Raw genomic sequence first — 18,603 nt, 5'->3', positions numbered from 1 at the left:
TCCTATGCATGGCCCTTTCCCACCATGAGGAAAGCTGTAAGCAGTGGTTTCCAGTGCTCAAAATTAACGACTGTGGGCAATTATGTGGTGGGCTCCCATTTTTAGGCTTAGTACCTAAGGGAGCTTCTCTTCAGTGTAAAACAGAAGTAGAAATTAAACTCGTTGTCTTGACATGTAAAACCAAATTGTTCAGGGTGTTTAAAAGGAATTTGTCTGCTATCAGTGCTATTAGTACATGAATTTCAAAAGTATTTCTGTTACTGTGAACTTGAAAATTCAGATGGTGTTTTGTTTTTTTTTTTTCCCAAGGCAGGAACTGCATGACTGTGTGATGCAGCTCCTTTCCTTATGTGTGGAGGTTATCTTTGTGGATGACTCCCTCTGTGGCTTTGGAAAATATCTGGTCAGCAGAGGCGCCCCCCTTCCCACCTGCAGATTATCTGGACGTGTAGAAGTATTGAGCAGAGGTAGTATGCCTTGCTTCTCCAGTGTCTTGTGGTGCTTGAACTTTCCTCCAGAGCTTGGACTCCTGGGAGGCCCTGGGATTTCTAGGTTAAGCAAATAGCCTGATAGAGTGTTTGAGTGATACCAGGAGATGAAAACAGCAGTGCTGGCTCTGCTGGAAGATAGCAAGAGAAGAGCACACAGAATCCCTGAGTGAGTGCAGTGACAGATACCAAGCAGACCTAGGGGCTCTTTGTTTGGCAAGCTGGGGACCAGCATAATAAAAGCCTTTTTTCCTTTTAAGGCTACAAAACCCAACAGGAGGCTTCAGGGAAAACCTTGGTGGCTTGTTCCTTCAGAGCTGTTTTTTGTCTCTTGGCAAATGTCATATCCCTGTAGAGGGATGTGAATTGGCCTCAGATGTTCTAAGAGAGTATTGTAAATGAAGGATGGAAAAATGTATTTCCTATTGCAATCCATCTGACTGACATCCTAAAATTAATAACAAAAGGTGGAATTTTAGAAAGCTTGTTCAGTGGGTTTGTTTTGTTTTGAAGCTTTCTAGCTACACTTTGAGGACTTTCTTCTGTAATTTGTATACAGAAAACAGAATGAAAGTTTCCCCTTGTTTTCTTGCCAGCTTGACAGTCATTTTGGAGCCCAAAAGCATTTAAAAAAAAGGCTCAGACTTTTTTTTCTTTCTCTCTGTTTGTTTGTTTGATTTCTTTAAGGGCAGTATTTTTAAAACAGCTTGTATGAGAGTAAGCACCCAAGTTAGTGTTTGATGCATTGAATACAGTTAATCACTTAATTGGTCCATTAGGTTCTTAGGAATTTATTTACCTAAATAAATTGACTGTGCGTGACTTGTTGTCATGTAAAAATCTTCGCCTTTCAAGATTTTCCAGATAAGTTTATGCATATTTATTGGGGATATTGTCATGCTATCAATTCAGTAACTCAATTTGTTGATTTCAGTTACAAAAATGAATAAATATTTGCAGTTTTGGTCCTTTGCTTTTGGATTTGATATGAGTTAAAAAAGAATACTACTTTGATTTAGTGTCACAGAGCAACATAGTAATTGTGTCTCTTCAATATTAGCTAGCTAATATAACCATTTCTCAGGAAGTGCTCTTCTTGTGGAAAGAAACATAATTTCGATTAATGCTTTACACTACAGAACATCTGTAATTGGATCTTTTTACTTGCTGTAGTCACAGTGGAAACTATACTCAGTGGTAAGATATTTCATAAAACCTAAGTGATAGAAACATCTACAGCCAAATTCTGGTTTGGGGTATGTGTTTATAACACATATCCCTGCTTCACGTGAAGAACCCCATGAAATGCCTCTCTTCTTTACAGACAACACAGATTGTACAGTCATGTATAACATAAAGAGGGAATAAAAAAGTGCTTTAGTAGGATTTAAGCATTATGCTGCAAAGCCTAGAATTACCTCTGTCTTAAATTATGCTGCTTTCAAGTATTTTCTTCTTGAACTGTAGTTCTTTCAGCTGTTCTGTTTAACTTGATTGGAAGTAATCATGGAATGGCTGAGGCTGGAAAGCATCTCTGGATATTGCTTAGTTCACTCCCATGCTCAAGCAGGTTGTTCAGCTATATTCAGCAGGCTTGGATGGAGATGACACAACCTCTCTCAGTAACCTGTTCCAGGTGTGACTACCCTCACAGTAGGAAGAGAGTAAAAAAGAAAAAGAAATTATTTTCTTACTTTCAGATGGAATTCCCTGTATTTTGATTTGTGCCCATTGCCTCCTGTCCTTTTGCTGGGCACAACTGGGAAGAGTCTCTTCATTATTGTCTCCCATCAGTTGTTTAGACATACTGGTGAGTCCTGCCCTGAGCCTTCTCCAGGCTGAACAGTCCCTGCAATCTCAGCCTCTCATAGATCAGATCTTTCACTTCTTTTATCACCTTTGTGGCCTTTGCTGACTTGTTTCAGTCCATGCTTTGTGTATACCAGGAGGCCCAGGACTAACCCAGCTCTGTGCAGGTGTCTCAGAGTGGAGGGGGAGGATCACCCTTAACTTGCTGGTGTTGCTCTTTCTAATGCAGCCCATGATGCTGTTACCCACCCTTTCCCCGAGGGTACACACTTCGTGTCTGTCAGGACCCTGGTGTTGCTCTCTGCAAGCCTGCTTTCCAGCTGATCAGGCCCCAGCATGCATGCTGCATGCATGGAGTTAACCATACCCAGGTGCAGAACTCAGAATTCACCTTTGTTGAACTTCATGAGGTTCCTGTCAGCATGTTCTCCAGCCAGTCCAGGTCCTTCTGGATGGCAGCACACCCACCTGGTGTAGCAACTGCTCTTCCCAGTTTTGTATTATCAGCCAACTTGCAGAGATTCTCTCCCACCCTCCAGGTTGGTTGTGAAAATGTTAAATGACGTTCGTCCCAGTACTGATGCCTGGAGTACTCCACTAGTGATGGGCCTCTAGCTGGACTTTGTGCTGCTGTGCACAGCCTTTTGAGCCAAGCAGTTCAGCCAGTGTTCTCTCCACCTCACCGTTTACTTGTTTAGTCTGTACTTCATCAGTATGTCAATGAGGATGTTATGGGAGACAGCATCAAAAGCTCTGCTGAAGTAAAGTTAAATAACATCCACTTCTCTCTCATCTCAGCAGGATGAGCCAGGCACCTCATTGCAGAAAACTCTCAGGTTGGTCAGATGTGATTTTTACCTTCATAAATCTATGCTGACTACTCCCAGTCATTTAATTTTACTCCATATGTTAAGGGAATTGTTCCCAGATTTATTTGCTCATCACCTCCCCAGGGTTGGAGGTGAAACTGACCTGCCTGTAGCTTATGGGATCCTCTTTCTTGAAAATAGGACTGGCTTTCATGCAGTCCCCAAGAAATTCCTCTGATCCCTCTGATCTTTGAAAGATAGTTTAGAGTAGCCTTCTGTAAACTTCAGCCAGCTCCCTCAGCACTCATGGGTGCACCCCCTTTGGATCCATGGGCTTGTGTATGTCCAGTGTGGTTAAATGTCCCTTAACTGGATCCTCCTCTGCTGACAGCAAGTGTTTATGGCTCCAGATTTTCTCACTGGTTGCAGGGGCCTGGGATTTCTGAGCATGGAATATTGAAGAAATAAGTAGCTTTTAAATTTATGGCCTTTTTCCTGATAGTAGTCTGTCTTTCCCGATATCAGAGGTACGCTTAATGTGCTTTAGACACAAAGCAGTTCTGTGCAGAGTGTGTGTATTAAAAAAATTTAGTCTGTTGATAGACCTGTATTTAAATAAAGCTAAAATGTCTTTCCATGATTACATTAAAAAGAAGAATTCTGCACAAAGCAGTATGAATCTACCAAAAAGGTGTGAATTTTTCCTGTGTGCTTCTTTCCTGTGTTGGCTTGGCTGAGTGCTGACTGTGCAGAGATGTGTAACAGGAGTGACTACAGACAGTGGAGCGATTTCAGAGGCTTTTCGTGTGTCAGAACAAGGTGAATTAGTCTGCAGTCACATTTGTGTTGCCATCGGGAGCTGTCGTGCGTGCCTAAGCAAAGTTGTTTTAAGCTTGTAGGGGTGTAACAGTCCCAATCTACAAGTGTTTATGTACAGTTGTCAAATGGGGAAAAAGAAGGAGAAAAAAAAATTGAAGCTTTTATTTCCAGCTCAGCAGGAACCTGACAGCTCCTGAGCTCAGCAGGACCAGAAACTGCTGCTTCCTGGGTGGAGCCATCAGTGGGAGGCAGGATTCTGGCTCCTGGCTTCTTGTGAGCTCCAAATTCAGCAGCAGCTTGTGCTAATAGGGGTGCAAAGCACAGATCATCCCTTTCCTGCTGAGCATGTGCCACTGATGGGGGGCATAGTTTAGTCAGCCCTGCCCTTGAAAGAGATATTGGACATCTGCACTGACTGAGAGCTGAGGAGCCACCCATCCTCAGCAGCGTTCATTTACCTTTCCAGCATGGCTCCTTCAGATTTAAGTTCATAATAACTTTTTAAAAGCCTTTGCATTCCTTAGATTCCATAAACAGCCAGTGATTCTCAGGGTGTTGCACAGCACTTAGGGCTCAGCCTAGCGTCACGTGGAGGTCTGCTGGGGTTGCTCCGCATCCTGCATGTAAGTGGGAATGGCTCTGCATGGGAACTGTGGCACTACCTCAAAGCTAGTGGGAGGCTGCAAGTGTTGCAGTAATTATTCCCAAGAGTAGCTGTACCCGCTTTTGGGCTGCTTTCTGCTGGCACTGTTACACAAAAAAGGTTGTTTATTGTCCTCAGCATTTCTGCTGTTGTCATCACAACTTGTTAAGTCAGAATTGCAATGTGTGTGTCTGTTCATGGTAGACCTTTCATAACATAGCCCACATTGGGTGTCTTGTCTGAAAAACGCATTGCACGATCTCACCACCACCATTTGACCTTCTGCTTCAGATCATTGCTAAGTTCCTGAGTGTGAGCCCAGCCAAGCAGCATTCAGTGGGGCCACCTTGTTCATCTGTTCATAAGGAGCTGCAACCTTTAGTGCACTGAAGAAGCACCTTCTCTGTTTCGCAGAGAGCTGACTGAAAGCTCCAGGAGGAGGAACTGCTGAAGAAAAAGTACTGTCTTTTTGGAAAGACAGAAAAATGCCAATATTGTTTGAATTCTGTCTTTTGATTAAAATTTTTCATATTGTATAACATTTTATACACATTTTAAATTTTTTCAATTTTTTAAAAATTCATATTTAATAAAGAAAACATGTATGTTCCAATAACACTAAAATATCCATCAAAATTTTAGTAGCAGTATTGATACAAATGCTATGAAAAATGCAGAAGAAATAAGAAACTACCTAACTGAAAGAATGCCACTGTATAGGGAAATAAATTATTTTTTCCTCTTCATCAAACTTTGAGTCATGTCCTATTTTAATGAGTAAAGGTAGGATGTAGCATTTTTCCTGGGAAATACTTGGATAACTTTAAATAAAATATGTACTAACGTGTTATAAATAGTCTTCTTTTCCCTCTCATTTTACTACTAAAATGGATTTTAAGAGAAGCCTAGTTATTTATTTTGTTATTAATAAATGATTGCCTTACTAAGGCAGATGTTACAGTCTTTGATGGAGAACTAATCATTCATTCTTAATGGAGCTTTTTGTACAGCCATGAAAATAACTTTATAATATGAAATGATGATCTGGTGGGTTAATATTGTAGATGAACCTGTAAGACACCTCCTGGATCGATGGTTGATTTGCCCACTCCTCCCTGTTTGGAGAGGTCTTTGCCAAAGTGCACTTCTGTGTGCAACTTTTTGAAGAATTTTAGGGTGGTTATTGCAAAATGACAGCTTTTTGGTGGAAAGAGAAAGGAGTGGTTTTATATCCTAATGAAAAGTAAAGCAGACCCATCATTGTAGCTTTTAAGGGCTATTGAGGCTCGTGCCCCAAGGACCCAGTGTGTGTGGCACCACTTCATTACAGAAGCTTAATCTGTTTTGTTGTGCTTGAGCTAGTCTGTTATCCTCATTGTCCAGTGAGGAAGGGCAGGATGGAGCTGGAGGACACCTTTGCCAGACTGAAAGCAAGAAGGGAAGCAGTCAGGAGTGCAGGAGTGCTCAGATCTGAACCAGCTTATGAAGATGGCTGCCTGTTGCTGCAGCACTGTGGCACTGCATCTATGGCAACTAAGGAAAGGAGAATAAGATAATGTTTCCCGTGATGGGAAACATAAGGAAAAAGATTTGGAAATGCTACTCTCAAGTGATACAGTTTGGTTTACTCTTTGTTTTGCTGTTCTTCATAGTATGTAGCCTGGGACTCGGTAACAGTGTTGTTTAGGCCATTCGGACTTCTTTGCATGTCCTGGACTCTTGACTTGCATTTAGATGTGGGAATGGAATGCATAAGAGGTAAAGGTGCCTTTGAAAAAAGGAGGACAGTTAACAGGGTGCTTTTCATTATTGACTCCTTCTCTGTGAAGATGTGTAAATATGGGGAAAGATGACGTTCACCATACCACTGCATCTCTCTCTATTGTGTTACTCAGTAGAACGTTGATGCTGCTGCTGGTGGGCTGTTTCATGGTTTGTCATGTAGTCCCAGAAAGATGGTATAATTTATAGAACTTGCTAAGGCTTGGCAGTTTCGCTGAGCTCCAGGTTGTAAGGAGTTCACCCATCGGCTTGTGAGCCAATGTGGTCTCTCATGTGAAACTCCCACATCTGGCTTCCTCCCTTCATGGTGAGTGCACAGCCCTGAGAGTAACTTCTGGTTTTCTGTCTTCTTTGCTCTTCCTGCAATTCCACAGGCTCATCTGTCAGCCTTAAACTTTCCTGTAGGTACCACTGCTTTTCTAGTCTCTGTCTTTTTGTCCTTGAATTAGTAGTCCTCCCACTGAGACAAAGACTTTCTTTGTAGCTGGGCCATCTCTATGAAGAGTCCCTAAATCCTAATGTTTGCTTCTGACAGAGGAAAAAAGTGAGTGAGTTGCTTTGAATTCATATGCTTTTATTTGGGGCAAACAAAAGGGCAAACCAAAGAAACAAACAAAAAAGAGGCAAGTGACAAATAAAGCAAACAGATAAAAAATGTCTTAATTTCAAAAGAATATCCATTATGTTTTGCCATTATGTTTTGCCATTATGTTTCATTACTTCTCCATTACTCTTTTTTTTTTTAAGAAATTGTTTCAGGAGAGTAAATAGAAGTCTTGTTTTACCAACCAGTGCCCAGACCATTTTAGGAAAGTGTGACACAAGTGACGCTTACTGGCAGATAAAGCCACCATCATAGTTGTGCTCAACACACCTCACTGAGAGTAGCTGTTGCTTCAGGAACTTGAGGAGAAGCAGGGAAGAAGGAGGGCGTATGTGTGCCATGTGCCAGGCACAGATTCCCTTTGCTTTGATTTGACTTTTATACATTTTACTAGAAATGAGTGGGTTAGTGACTGGGCAGGGATCACAGATGACACACTGGGGCTTGGCACACCAAGGAAAACCTGAGGCCACTTGGACTCCTGTACTGAGTGAAAAAATTCAACTTTATGGCTCTCCTGGAGTCTGACTGAAATAAGACTGGTAGTAAACAACTTATGTGCTAATAGCAGGGTGCCTTAGCGTGCAGGTGGTTTGGAACAGAAGTGAGTGCCTTTAAGCATTGTTTTATGGTCTTGTGCATTTCAGACTGAAAAATGGCCACAAGCTTTATTACTTTAATATTAACACTTTTTCATTACTCTCTCCCTCCTTGCTCCTGCAAACTGCTGCACTCATCCATTATAGTGACTTTTTTCCCTTTCACCTGGTGTTTTTCACAGCGTGAGAGACATGGGTGGTAGGAGGGACAGTTGAGGACATAATGGCACCTCATCTGTTGCCGAGTGAAGCCAAAGCCCAGGCTGCCACCGGATAACCTGTTGAGGTAACTTGCGGAGCCCTCAACGCTGACAGCATCCCTCCTGCCTTTAGTGCTGCTTTCCAGTGACCTACAAGGGGACTGCACCTCCTGTGAGACCTTTTCCAATTAGGTTTTTCCATCCTCCCTCCTGCTCCTTGGTGGCAGGGCCTTTGCAGTGCAGATGTTGTTATCCATTCTTTCCCAGCCCTTGCGATCAGCTATTTCCACTGCATTTGCCACTGAGGGCTGTGTGCCAGGATGTTTTAAAATTGGGAAACAAGCAGCAGTGATTCACAGGATCGAATTTGCCCTGCTTTCTCCTGCAATGTGGAAAAATGGTGTTAAAAAGTTTTTTTAAAAATCCTATTCTTATATTCTCTTTCCCATTCCAAGTATGTCAAGTTTATCTCAGTGCCAGTACCAACTGTAACCAGAGTTAAATAAGCCTTCCTGTTAGCTCTGCTTGAGTTTCACTTTTCAACAAGCCTTAGTAAAATAAATCATGTCCCACACATCTTTAAATTTCATTATCATGACCTAACTTAATTTGCTAGAAATTATTTCTACCTGAGCTTCTTCAGCTGTGAACTTGCAGCCTCGAGTGTCTTGCTTATTGGATCATTGCCCAGGTAATCAAGATTTTTTTTTTTCTTCACAACTCCTGCTTTTTGTATCAGCTAGGTCTGCCAAAGTCAACTTGGCTGTATAACCTCAGAGGGGACACACGAAGACCTGATGTGTTCTTGTCTTTAAAAGAACGGTTTTATTGAACCAAGTTTCGGACTGTTCCTGTTGTGCTCTAATGCTGCTGATAAAGACCTCTTTTCCCTTAGAATAAATGTGACCTCAAGGGTTTGTTCTCCTCTTGGAGGTAGTCATTGCAACACTTTCTTTTGGCTCTTCCTTCCTTTTGTTTTCTGCTTTGGAAAAGCGACTGACTGACTGGAAAATCTCTGCACACTCAGTGACGAGCAGCTGTGCCTTGTTTTTTGGTTTTTTTTGCACAGCTGGATTCCATGTCTGATAAAGGCTGGTATTTATTTCCACTGAGAAAAGCAGATTTCTTTTTTCTTTAGAGCTGTTCCTTTCATTTAGCAATTGGTGATAACTTTTATTTCAGCACCGTGAACACTGAAGGGTTGCTTGTCTCTCAGCAAGCTGATGAGTTGCAAACAGGCTGAAGATTTTTGCTGAGTAAGGGTCAGAAAACCCTTAAAGAATTTCAGCCTGCAACCTCAAGTTGTAATAACGACTTGCTATCATTGTATGTCCTCAGAAGAGAAACTTACACTGCAAGTTTTTTATTACTTTGGAAAAGTACTACATGGTTTAAAAAAATTAAATAAATAAATTACCTGACTTCCTGGGAAGCCTTGGGGATGCTCCAGAGCACTTATTTCAAAATGAAAACATGCTGATTGTTGCTTAGATGTAACACATGTAATTTGAAAAGTTCTTTAATGGCAGCTGAGGGCCTGATGTAACCCACCAGCAGATTAGAAAATAGCCAGTTTGTCTGACTTTCATTTGGAGAAGTGGTAACATGCAACTGTTTATGATGAACAGTGGAACACTGTCTTTCAATACAGCCTTTCTTTTGAAAACAGATGGTCTTGCTTGGTGTCTGGATCATGGTGGAGCAGATATGTCTGCTAGAGTAGTTTGACTCTTATGGTGGATGTTGATACAGGATGGTGCAAGAACAGTGGGCACAAAAGGTACTGTCCTGGACACACAGAAGTCTTCTCAGTTCAGACGTGCTTCAGTCTGACCTAAATTTTTTGGGTTCAATATGAGGTTTACTGGTAAAATGACACGTCATGTGGTAGGCAGGGGGTCAGATTAGATGATCTAATGGCTCCATCTGGCCTTAAATTCTTAATTAGGGAAGTGCTGCCAGCACAAAATGGCACTGAAGCTTTACACTGTTAGATTTTGCTTGCTTGGGAGATCCTCATCTGAAGCAGGGCTAGAGAAGATGTACTTAGGGTAGTTTTTTTGCTCAGCTTCTAATGGTAGTAGCTGCCAGCAGAGCTAAAAGTGAGGGTCCTGATGGGAACCTGGTGATCTCGCTTTTCATGGAAGTACAAAAGCCCTGTGTCTTACTATTCCAGAATACCACATGTTGAGCTTTTAGAGTTATAATGATATCTAAATATAGAAAGAAAATCTATTATTAGGATTAAAAAAAAAAAAAAAAGAGGTAAGTTTCTCTGGCAAGCTGATGAAAAAGAAATTACAGTTATTTGAAGCTGCTCATGGATTGAAATATTAAAAGTGGGGATGTGTTTTTTGTGGTGGGTGGTTTGATACAGTAGACATTTATGATACCTTTGCTTGACACCTTTGGTGCAGAAATGGGAATTACATTTTGTGTACGTGTGGTGTTGTAGATGTGCTCTTGGCTCTCTCATTATGCAAGTGGCAGTGTGCAGGTGTAATACCCATTGGCACAGCAAAACCAGCATCACTGATCAGCCAGTTTCTTTGGCAAGCCTAAATGGCTTGTAGTTAACTCAGTGTGTCGCTTGATTCTGGAAGGTCACTCAAATGTCTTTTAAAGTTGCTTAATTGCTTATTGATCTCATAATTATTCTATACTTGTCTCTTTTGCTATTTTCTAAATTGTGTTGATAGATCACAATTTCATTTGTAGAAGGTTGTGGTTTTGTGGTGTTAAACATTCACTTTTAAGTTTAGAGCTTTTAATTGGAAGTTTCAAACTTGGTTTCTTTTATATGCTGGTACACATTCTATTTTTCTTTCATTTTTCTAAATGAGTTCTCTACTTCTGCATGCTTCTTTAAGGTCCTGTTAATATATAGCGAGTGTATTTCAAAGCACAAGGAGCTGAATTAATAACTGCTGAGGTACTATATTTTAACTGCTGTCCCCTTTTGCTAGTTTATTGTGAGCGATTGAATCTCCGACCCAGACCACCAGGGAATCTGAATCGTTTATTCAAAGGAGTGAGTTGGTTTTATACACTTTTCTAAGGCACAGCATTTCCTTGTATGGCGTGCCCTATCCCATGTTGCCACATCAGCAGCACACTTTCTCAGAGTCCTTCTATGGGGTGGTCACTTGCTGCTCACCCATCTGTCAGCTCCCGTCAGGCTCCTCAATGTAGGGCTCTGCCATGTGACGCCTCCTCCCGCCAGGGTCTGGTGGAGACAAGCCTCTGTGTGCTGCCATGTGCTCCTTTGTGCTGCCATGTGTCTCTGCAGGCAGGTTTTACAGCTCACAACCCAATTCTACCTTATAATTCCCCATAGTTTATCTTGTGGGGTTTTTCTCCTCTTTAAGATTATTTCAGAGTAATTGCTCTGGAATTATGTTCTTTTTCTTTCTCATCTCATCTTGTGTATTACTATTATTCAGGTTGCTTCATTTTAGTAATAGCTTCTACTGGCTTCTTTCCTTGCAAATTCCTTGTGCAATGGATTACTGCTCTATGTTTGCGTCACTGGGCAGTCTTGCAGGGAGAGAAACAGCCTTGGTTTCCTGGGGTTTAACACAACAGGGTAATGTAGACCCAGTTAAAAGCAAGAGTTTGTGAAACTGGTGCTGAACTGTCACTGTGGCAATTCCTCTGCTCAAATCTGTATTTCCTGTTGAACTGTCTAACCTAAGAAATGGTTTAATCTGTGGTGACCCATTGTAGTTCCTGGGAACCTCCTCTGTGACAGAGTGTCAGCTGGATAAAGCAACTTTCAGCAGTGCTCTGCTTCGTTCTCCTTCTCCCCATCTTACTTTGGAGTCTGCAGCACCTCTGTTGCAGGACTCCTTGGTGCCCAGGTGTCTGCTGCCAGCAGCTGTCTTGCTGCTGGTTTGGGCAACTGATGGCAGCTTTGCAGAGCCCCAAGCATGCTCCTTGCTGAACGGTCCCCTCAGGTTTGCACACTTATTTCTGCCCTGCTGACTTTATTCTCAGCACAGCCTCCGCAGCCTAATTACAGCTTCTCTCCTCTACTAAGTTGCAGGAGCATTTGGATGAACCTCAAATGACCCTAAAGATCACAGTACACAGAACCAAATAAGTGCCCTTAAAAGTGGAAGAAAGGTCTCTAAGTGGTCCTAATCTTGCTTATCTTTGCAAGGTGGTTCCTTAAAGGCCTATCAGTTTCTGATAACACAGTTTTGTTACCAGGGGTTAGATTTACACTTTGCAAAAATAGAATGAGATTTTCAACTGGGCAAGGACACCATCTGCAGTCACCAGATGCAGTTATCAAGATTAAATTGCAAGACTTGCCACTGATTATGCTGGTAATCATTGAGGTAATCAGTGTAATTATCTTGAGATCAAGACAACATTTTCTCTGATCTGATAGATTCTGCCAAATTAAGTTGAAGGAGCATCCATCATTAGCTACTGGAAAGAGTATGGCTCCAACTGGGCACTTGTCTGTTTCACTTTGATTTTGTAATATGGGAGAAAAATAAATCGGCAGATATTGTGAAATTGATGTTCTATGATGAAAACATTTTCCATTGGATTATATCAGATTTCTTGAAAATCTACTGCATTGCTTATTCATGAAAGGTTCCTAGGTATTCTCTTCATAACCAGACTTCAGAAAACACTTTAGTCTGGATCTCTTTACCCAAGGAAGATGAAGTATTTCCACTTCAGGTTATTTTAAGCTTTCAGAGTATATTTTTTTTTCTACTATAGATCATATGGAAGATTGACTCAGCTGCAATTGGAAAGGATTTTCTTGCCAAACAGAATGGTTGTTGATGTTTTCTCAGAAAATGTGACTGAGACTTGGTAGAATGTAATCCCAAACTCTTAAAAATGTTTTTTACTCTAAAGCACACTAATAATCTAGAAACAAATGATGTGGCTTTGGAGAACTCTTCACAAGTAGTCATTTGTGTGTGTTGGAGCATTTTCCTTTAGCATCTGTACTGTGGTTCTTCATGTTCTTATATAGTGGTAAAAAAATCTTTTTGCAGATGTGTTTGCAGTAACTGGCATAGCTTGAGCCTTTGTTCATTTCTTCTATAGGTTGTCAAGACAATTTCCTCCAAATATAGTGATAAATGAAGTCAAAGATTATAATGTATCTTATATCTTATGCCTTTCATTTTTAACCTGCTTTATGTTGCCACTACTTATGCACTGTGAGCGTATGTAATGTTTTCTTTGCTTTTTCAAATGGCATAGATGTGCATACAAAATGCTTTTTATATTTCCCATCAGGGTATTGCTCAGGGAAGGGACGGGAGCCTTCTGTAGTCTATGTCAGATGAAGAGGATGCAGGAGATAACAAGGAAAATTAGGCAGCACTGAATACCTTCTAAAAAGCAAGTGATTCAATCTTTGTTAAGGCTCAAAAGAAGGAGGTCTAACAGCATCCCCAATAGCTGTTTCTTTAATTTCCAGCAAGTTGCCGAATTTCATTCCAAGAAATGTGTTGCCACAGAAGACTTCCAAGAGCAAAGCATCATAGGAAAGTTAGGAGATGATTGGTAATATTTTTCTGTCATTATATCTGCTAAGCTTCACACGATTATTTATCAGCTGAGAGTTATGAAATCATTCCTGACTTGACGTGAAAAGGATAAAAAGTCAGATACATTTTTTAACATGAACCCAACCCATCAGTCTTAAAGTGCTGATTCATTTGCCCACACAGTATAATTAAGATGTTAATCTGTAATAAGGAGTGATACATTCAGTGATCTCACAATCAGAAAGTAATTATAGCTTAAAATGTTCATTTGGCTCTCCTCAACCATTTTATTACTCTGTGACAGTTAAGGGAGGCCATTCATAGCTCAGGATCTATAAACCTTTACCTACACACTTTGCTTCTACAACTGGAAGTGGTTTGCCATGAGCAGTTATATATAGATGCCTATACTGGAAGTTTTTTGGGAACAAAATGTTGATTGGCATTCTGAGAATAGGGGAGGATATTATAGGTTGAGTACATTTGATGTTTTATTAGATAATTAATCCATTATGTAGTGTAAGTTCAGGCTCACACTGATTAATCACGACATTTCAATTATTCATAGAATCAGTGATCTTTTGCACCCCTTTTTCCCAACCTCATTTGCCGTTGGCTTCTATTAATTTCTCTTTTTACTGCTTTAGGATTTTTCATCTTGCCATGTTCTGAAATCCTGGAACTTTTCCACTGGTGGAGATTTTCATCTGGGAATTTAAATCACCGGGCACCTTGCAAGCAGCTCGTGGCACCTCTCTGGTTTGGTGCTTCATAGCATGTTAACTGCCTACCTTCAAGGTAGCTGAGCTGTGAGGCAGCCAGGCCTCCACAACTGAGGAGTGACAGGGAGAGATGCGTGAAAGACACAGGTTGTCCTGGGACTCCAAAGCAAGTTCTTGTTTCATCTGCTAAATGGAATTTCCTCATGTTGTCCTGGAGCCATGGAGAAGGTTGAGTTGCCTGGCTCAGAGTCCGTCTGTGCAGCTAGTGAGATTGCCCTTGGCCGTGGTGTGCTGACAGTACACAAGTGGCATTGTTTTAAAGGATTGTATTATTTTTTTAGAGGAATTCACTTGGTACCCATGAAATTTTGTTGTTCTGTAGTACACAGACAGCACAGAGGTCAGAAGTGGCTGTTGTGTTCTCCTTTGGGTCCTGCAGCTCCTGCCCAGCTCCAGGTCACAAGTGTCATCACTTTGCAGCTCAGTACCCACTCAGTCAGTCAGTCACATTGCCGTGCTGTAGTTTTATTATATATCCATAGGGAAGTGAAAAAAACCTGCACCTTCTTATTTTTACATCAATCTTCTTGAGTTTTTAACATTTGTGGGCTAATTCAGCCTGCAGATGTTGGTGGAGCCAGGCAGGATTTCATGGAGGTTTTTCCCCAATGTGCACAGACTCTGTTGGCCTCCAGAGGTTCAGCTGCTCTCAGACCTGGCACACAGGTGCACAGGACAGCCCAGTGTGCAGCTTACTGGGAGGTCTGTGTTTACCAGTAGTGTAAGATTCATTAAGGGCAGGATATATATATAAAAATAGTTCTTTCTCTAGATATCTTCTCTGATTTAACTCTTCTTAAATATGCCATTAGCAATTGTTTGGGAGTAGTGGTGGCAAATCTCTTTGTTCAGGTTCATGTAAAATTGTCCCGTCCTCAGTCCTCCAGCAAACTGGACTTTTCATGTTGGATAATCACCTGTTAATTTTAGCCTATAATCTCCATCTGATGGCTGTCTTGTCAATACTAATTGCAAGGTAATATTTTTAGAGACAAAGTAGTATGTGTTTTTTTATGACAATGGGGAAAAAAGAGGAGTAAAAAGTCATAAAATACAGCTCTGTGGATGTGGGATAGTAAGGTGGGGGGTGTGTGTGCGTTTTGTAACAAGCAGACTGGCATTAGAGGAAGCGGAACTCATGGGAAACAATGTATTAGAAAGGGGCGTATTTTCTATTTCAATGGTTAGATTGCTAAACCTGATGTAAGCCAAAAATATTTAATATGGCAAAGTTAAGACCTGTTTTAATAGAAAATAGAAAACTAGATTTATCAATGAGCATCTTTTCTATAAACCAACATAGTCAATATCTTAAAGGAGGGAAAAAAGTTATAATAATGTCAGGTCTTTCAAAGCTATAAAACATCTCAGTAATTTTCTGGAAGTCAGTTAAAATAATGATCTTTTTACAGTGCTTCATTTAATGGATTTTTAGTTATAAAATTTTAATATTTATTCAAAGTGCAAGTTTGCTTTAAAGATGTCTAAACAAAGAGCCCTGTAGGAGTCTTATTTCCTGGACTTTTCTAATTCTGTATCAAAATTCCGATGCTGGCACGCAAGAAAGTTGTTACTCTGAAGGGTGGGACTTTACTTAGACCAGGCTTGAAAAGTTGAGCTGATTTTCAGGGATCTCTTGAGGTCTTACTGGGAGCTGATAGCTTCTTTTGAAGGCAGTAGAGCTGCCCACAGAAATAGGAGCTGTCTCTGGGTTCATATATGAATTGTATGGGCTGTACGGGAGGAGGATGGGAGGCACCCTGACATGTGCAGTGCATCTCTGATGTGGAGGGTCAGCGGTTTTTCTGAGGGATGCCTTCAGTATTAACAGAGGACACAGTGATGTTTGTTGTGGACTCTGTGATTCCAAGGAGTGTGGAGCTCTGCGGTGCCATTTGGGATCCATTTTCAAATGAGGGCTTCTGTGGGTACTGTGCCTAAAGCTAGTAGCGAGGTCACTTAAGCTTTACAGTGGTACATCCTCAGAAACATGGTAAGCCTTGGCACTTGAATTGTGCATAAGTCCCTATGATCCACATTCTTGGGAAGGTGGTTGTACATATTTTTTTCCAATTTTTCTGGTGGTTGAAAAGTGACAGACCAGACAGATTGAGTACAGTCATGATGCAGCCAACAGCTCACCCCCTGTGGTTGATCCGTTGGCTTCTTCCTTTTCCCTGTTCTGATCTTGCCTCCTTGTTTGAGCGCATAAGCGACAATAACAAGAAATTCCTTTCTCATCATGGAGCCTTCAGTAACCTTAAATACAAACTGTGTGTGCAGTTGCCGAGTATTAGTAGTTAGCTGTGACCCCTTTGACATTGCTGGAGTAATAGATGCAATCTTTTTCATCAGTGGATCCAGCTTTGAAGAGGAGACATTATTCTAGTACCTTATGTTATTGGTAGGGAAAATGGAGTTGCTATCACTGCATTTCCTTCACAGTGAGACATCTGTGCTGTGTGCAGCCCTTTTTGCACGTGCTAGAGGATGGTGTAGTTGCTCGAATGCCAGTGAAGACATAATTTATTATTATTATTAACTGTGGGATCTGCACAAGTGATCGTGCATGAGATGGAAGTATCACTTGACATAAGAGATCAGCAGTAAAAACCCTTTGTAGCCAGACTTTCTGACCCTAGAAGCCACATAAAACTCTCTAGATTTGTAGGCTGCCAGCTATGCTCTCTCACTTTCAGGACTGTGCTTTAGCTGCAGCTTGATGCCACAGCACCTTCAGTCTTTTTTTCCTCAGAATCCCATAATACTGTATCCCACAGAAAGAGCAAAAGAATATCTTCCAAAATATCTGCAATATTTATCCAGTTTTTATTGCTAGGAGGGTGTGTTCTGCACAATGCCTGTACTTGTCAGCTTATGGAATGAAGATGCTTTTAGGATGAGATCTTTTTCCATTTTCCCATTTTTTCTTGTTTGTGAATTATAACTACAACTCTCTTGTCACTGAGGAGTCCTTACAACCTGTGATCTGGTGAAGGCCAGGGTGCTACTGACAGCAGAGAGCTGCTGCTTATTCTTCCCATCAGTGTTTGACAAGCAGGCAAAACGAATGAGGATGCTGTGTGTGAGTTCGGGGGCTCTTATGCTGGCATGCGCCTGTTGGACCCAGTTCTACAGACTTAATTTGTGACCCTCATTCTGTGATTTACAACAGGAATCTTCCCATAAAGACTTCCATATTAAATACTTTGGATCATGGCTTTGTCTTTATCATGTGAGATCTCGCTTGATGAAGAGCTGTCAGGAGAAGGGTGGTGGTCTTGATTTTTCCTCAACAGAAATGTTTGGGAGTTCACCTGACACTGTCTGAGAACTCAGTTGAAATTCCACTTAGAAGCGTTGTCATGTTGGAGCAACTTGAACAAAGATACTTGACTGTCACAGGTAATGTTTGTAATGCTAGAAGGTAATCTTTGAAGGACCCTAATAAAATGTAGATACACAATGTGTGGAGAGGGCATCTGATGAACAAAGAGGGAGTAAATCCCTTTCTCACATCTGAAACATACAAATTTGCAGGAAGTGTGTCATCAACAAGTGGCTCTGCTGATGTCACCTGAGGGCTGAGGTGGTTGTGTGTGTGTTCAAAATACTATAGGCAGAAAACCTCTCAAGGTTGATTGTAGTCTCTGCTTTAGAGTCATCTGAGAGAAGTGGCTGGCCCTCAAGTGCAAGGATTTGGTAGCTGTTCCATTCTCACATTTTATGAAGGGAGGGGATGTATGAATACTTGAGTAATGACCAAAACTGCCATGTGGACTCTGAAAGTCTCTACACCACAGTAGAAACCCCTTCCCCTAGTCAGACATCTTTATTTATACGTATATTATCGATTCTCTTTTTATGCACCTTTTATTGTCTTAGTATTGTCCTAAACAGCAAAACGTCTCAGTCTGTGTCATTTTTCGGCTGTTCTGTGTGATGGTTATAGGATTTCCTATCCTCCTATATCCTTCTCTGAAGACAAAACAGCATAAATTAATATTGCAGGCAGTCTTGTCCTGGGCTTTCTGTGTGACTTCGGGCCCACTTTCTGTATCGGTAGTTGGAAGCACTAATGCTTCCTTCCATCATTAGTTTCTTGTGGGGAGAAGTTATTAATCAAATAGATAATTTAGTAGTGTTGCATTCAGGAGCTAAGTCTCTGCACTTTGTTTGCAGTAAAGACAAACACTTGCAAGTACCTGATACCTGAAGCTCGGTAGAAATCTCACTGTGTATTAAAAGCAATGTGCTTTCCCTGGGGATTTCAGGATTTGTACATTTTCTTACATCGTTGGATGTTAGCACTGAGTGAATGGTCTTGGGGGAGCTTGAGAAGAGGAAGCCTTGGAAACCTGTTTAAATTGCAAGACTGTAAAGAACTCTTCTGTGCAATCTTCCATATTATTCCCCTGCAATATTTGACTTGGCATTAGGTATCCTATGTTTGTACTTGTATTTTAGAAATGTACACAAAAAGCCTTTTTATACCATGCTGCTACCAGCGTTCCTGGTATTGCTGTCATTTCCCTGTGCCTTC

At 41.1% G+C, this 18,603-nt stretch overlaps 1 protein-coding gene across 5 annotated transcripts in view; it reads left to right on the top strand.

The window, feature by feature from the left end:
* LRRC3B (leucine rich repeat containing 3B) overlaps positions 1 to 18,603 on the top strand; it is a 55,244-nt gene that overhangs the window by 32,254 nt on the left and 4,387 nt on the right. The window contains exon 1 of one of the 5 annotated variants that reach the window (XM_048301681.1): positions 310 to 467. The exons of the other annotated variants lie outside the window; for them this stretch is intronic. The gene's annotated coding sequence lies outside the window, so the exon portion shown is untranslated. Of the gene's footprint in view, positions 1 to 309; positions 468 to 18,603 lie in introns of those variants that run through there. 5 annotated transcript variants of the gene reach the window in all.

Source organism: Corvus hawaiiensis, chromosome 1 (assembly GCF_020740725.1).
Source record: "Corvus hawaiiensis isolate bCorHaw1 chromosome 1, bCorHaw1.pri.cur, whole genome shotgun sequence".
In the NCBI taxonomy this organism is placed as follows: Eukaryota; Metazoa; Chordata; class Aves; order Passeriformes; family Corvidae; genus Corvus; species Corvus hawaiiensis.
The sequence above is the reverse complement of the archived record's forward strand: the minus strand, read 5'-3'. Positions and strand labels throughout refer to the sequence as shown.